Consider the following 4,253-nt stretch of genomic DNA (forward strand, 5'->3'; position numbering starts at 1 on the left):
CCACCCCAACAAATGCCACTCCCCCCCAAGTATCCTTTCTTTTCCACTACCTCTGATGGGTGGTCAGCTAGAAGGAAGGTCAGCTAGAAGGAAGGCATTTAAGAACCATCATTAAAAGTAGGCTTTGAAAAAGCTAAAGTTACACTATCACACCAGACTATAGGCAATGAGGGTCTGCCCTCACCCAATCACACCATGCTAGATACAGGAGGAAAGTAGCAGTGCTCAATATGAGAAGACATAGCAGCAGCAAGAGGCAAGCCAGAGACAAGCCCTGCCACGCTCTCTACCCAGGCAGTGTCTCTCTGTGTATATCCACTGCAGCTTTGCCAAATGCGGGCCTATCTCCGGAAAGCTTACTTGCCCACTCCAGTCCGTCCTGCATGGTGTCTGACAGGGAACTATGGAAGAAAGCTGCTTACTGGCTTGCTCTCCATGGCTTACTCAGCCTGCTTTCTTACACAATGGAAGACCATGTGCCTAGGGGTGGCACCATGCACAGTGGACTGGGCGGGCACTCCTACTTCAACTGTTAGTCAAGAAACATGGGCCACAGATTTGCTTACAGGTGGTGAGAGGGGAAATCCCTCAACTGAGGTTCCCTCTTCCCGGATGATTCTAGCTCTGTCAAGTGGACAACAAAACAACAAACAAACAAATACACGAAAAAAAAACTAACCAGCATGAGCCTCTAAGGCAGGAGTGGAGTGACTGCATTGGAACACAAGGAAGAGGGAATGGAGAGAACATTTTGAGGACCCTCTTCAGGACTTTACACATGGGGCCTTACGTTTTCCTTTCCACCCGTGTCCCTTCATTCATTTGCACCCTTTCCTGGCTTTGCCCCCACCCTTCCTGTACACCAGTGGCTCTCAACCGGAGGGTCCAAATCCCCACAGGGATATCAGATATTTACATTATGTACAATAACAGTAGCAAAAGTACAATTACTAACCAAACTAATTTTATGGTTGGAGGTCACCACAATATGAGCATTAGGAAGGTTGAGAAGTACTGGCTTCTACTATAACACCACATCATGCTCTCCCTCCTCTATCTCTTTCCCTCCCTTCCTCCCCAGGTTCCTTCGTCCTCTCCCGCCTATGCCTTGCAAAGCTGATGGTTGTCAGCAGTGAGGTTCAAGGCTGGATGATGACATTCTCTTGTCAAGTGGATCCAGCCAGCCCATCTCTACACTGGGTCCTTGCAACATGTGCACACAGCAGGAACTGTGAGTAGAGGTAAGTCAGATTCTCCCACAGTGACTCACAGTATAGTTGGGAAGGTAAAGCACAGCCATGAAAAGGAAACTACCAGTTGGCTGTGATGGTGCATGCTTGTAATCCCATCACATGGGAGGTAGAACCTCTTCCTACCAAGGGCTATATCAATAGATGATACACAAGCCCTCTACCACTGAACTATGTCCCAAGGATGCTACCCAGAATTTTGAACTCTGAAGGATCTATTCAGAAAAAGATATGTGTCCATATTCTTCTAGCCAATTTTTTTTGTTGTTGTTTTGTTTTGTTTTTCGAGATAGGGTTTCTCTGTGTAGCTCTGGCTGTCCTGGAACTCACTCTGTAGACCAGGCTGGCCTCGAACTCAGAAATCTGCCTGCCTCTGCCTCCCAAGTGCTGGGATTAAAGGCGTGCGCCACCACCACCCGGCTTCTTCTAGCCATTTTTGAAGAACCATAAATATCTTAATATCAATTCCAAAGGTCATTGCAATGCCATTCATGAAATATTAGATGCCCATGCAGAGATGGCTTTGGTACTCATCATGTCAGTAATTTTACATGCCTTAATTGTCTTCTTTTTAAAATTTCTACATGTACGGGTGTTCTGACTGCATGTATGTCTGCACACCATGTACAAATTAGAGAAGGCAGAAAAGGGTATCAGATCCTCTGGAACTGGGTTACAGACATTTTTTGAGCAGCCCAGCATTGGCACTGGGCACCAAACCCAGATCCCATGCAAGAGCACCCAGTGTCCGGTCTCTCAACTGCTCAGCTACCTCTCCATCCCTCTTTTTGTTTTCAGCTGTAAAAATGACATTGCTTGCTCTTGACTCTTTTTATTTATGTGGGTTTGTGTGTGAGTGTCCACAGAGGAGTTGGATCCTCTGGGGCAGGAGTTACACATAGGCAGTTGTGAGCCACCTGGCTTGTGCTTGACACTGAACTTGGCTCCTCTGAAAGAATAGCAAGCACTCTTTGTGGGTTAGCAATCTCTCCAGCTCCAAATGCTTGAGCTTATACAGTTTGGTTTTATTTGTTGTTTTGGTGGTTTTTTTGTTTGTTTATTCCAAATTTTATTTCACATAATTTTCCATGAATTGTGCTTTTATTATAGAAGTTTAAAAAAAAATTCCTTGGGCTGGAGAGATGGCTCAGAGGTTAAGAGCACTGACTGCTCTTCTGAAGGTCCTGAGTTCAAATCCAGTAACCACATGGTGACTTAAAACCATCCGTAATAAGATCTCACACCGTCTTCTGGTATGTCTGAAGACAGCTACAATGTACTTACATGTAATAAATAAATAAATCTTTTAAAAAATGCCTTTACCCAAAGTGTGCCTTTTTATGTGTGCACGAGTGCTTCGTGTTTGTCTGTGGGTTACTTGAGTGCCCCATGCTTCTGCAGGCCAGAAGAGGATATCAGATCCCCTAGAACTGGAGTAAGAGGTTGTGAGCTGTCATGTGTGTGCCAGGAATTGAACCTGGGTTGTCTACAAGAGCAGCCAGTGCTGTTAACTACTGTACAACCTCTCTAGCCCCTACCTTAGTTTTTGGTAATTTACCAACATCATGGTTATCCGACGTCAGTAATAAAAGGCCCTGCTATTTGTTTTGTATTAACCTTACTCATAGTAATTGTTTATATTTGATGTCTTTAGTGATGATCACACAGCCACATTACCTTCAAAGAATGAAACTTCAACCTCTAAAGCTCATACCTGGCTGAGACTTCCAAGAAGTTACTGTGTGGATGAGCAGGTAATGTCACTGGTTGAGTTTGCCTGTGCATGTGGAAGGCAGCTTGTGGGAGTCAGTTTCTCCTTCCACTTTGTTTTAAGGTACCGTCTCCTGGCAGTAATCATGCAGCTGGAGGGGGTTGCAGTCCATATGGGAGCATGAAGGAAACAGCTCACCTGTCACTAAAGCCACTATGAGTATACCTCTGATAGGCAAAATTCCCAGGGTCCTGTCTTTTGCCTTGTATGACTATTCTTGGGGGGGGGGGCAGTGTTCTAATTCCCCACTGGGCAATGCAATCACAAAGCATAACAACAATGCTGATTTCCCAAAAGCATTACCAGTCAGATTAATGATTTAGCATAAGATTTCTGAGCTAAAAAAATGTAAAATATGTATGGTTAAGAAGATTAGGTCAAGGTAGTTTTTATGTACAATTCATTAAATCAGGCCAGGGTGTTTTGTAAGCTGCTTCGTAGCAGAAAACCTAGGGCACAACATAAAAACATTCTTAGTTACTGAATGAAAGGTGTGCTAAGGTCAGGAAGCAAAAACAAGGCAACACCAGTTGCTAAGGGCTCGTGACTTTCACTTACAAGGGACAGGCTAATGATCAAAGAAGTAATTGAGTTTCAGCGCCCACTCTTTAGATTGAGCTTCTGTGTCCATTTGTAAAATCTGATTGTCCTGGTTTTATAACTAAATTTGCTGATGAGCTCTGGTGTGCATCTTGAGGACTTAGTGCTGTGCAGCACGTAGACTGGATAGATTCTTCTTTTTCTGTTATCCCAAGGAAAGTAAAAGATCTATGACCTAAAGTTCGATAGTTAACTACCCATTCATTTTGCTATGAAAACAATGAATAAGAATTGTGTTAAGTTAGAATAACATGACTTCTACCTCGTTGCTTGGAACTGCAAACTGCTACTTGCTGGCACAAGATAAACTGGCTGTTAAAAAGATTTGGCTTGCTCAGTCTGTTAATCTATAGTAGAAAAACTATTATTTTAGGACATAGATGTATTATGGGAAGAAATCACATGAGAAGCTGAGTGATCAGATGTGGGATTTAGAATAACTTGTGTTTTAAAAATATAAATCCTGGGGGATGGAGAGATGGCTCTGTGGTTAAGAGGTCCTGAGTTCAATTCCCAGCAATCACATGATGGCTCACAATCATCTGTAATGGGATCTGATGCCCTCTTCTGGCACACAGGTGTACATGCAGATAGAGCACTCATACGTAAAATAAATAAATCTTTAAAAAAAG

The sequence above is a fragment of the Mastomys coucha genome, chromosome X, assembly GCF_008632895.1.
Source record: "Mastomys coucha isolate ucsf_1 chromosome X, UCSF_Mcou_1, whole genome shotgun sequence".
Classification (NCBI taxonomy): Eukaryota; Metazoa; Chordata; class Mammalia; order Rodentia; family Muridae; genus Mastomys; species Mastomys coucha.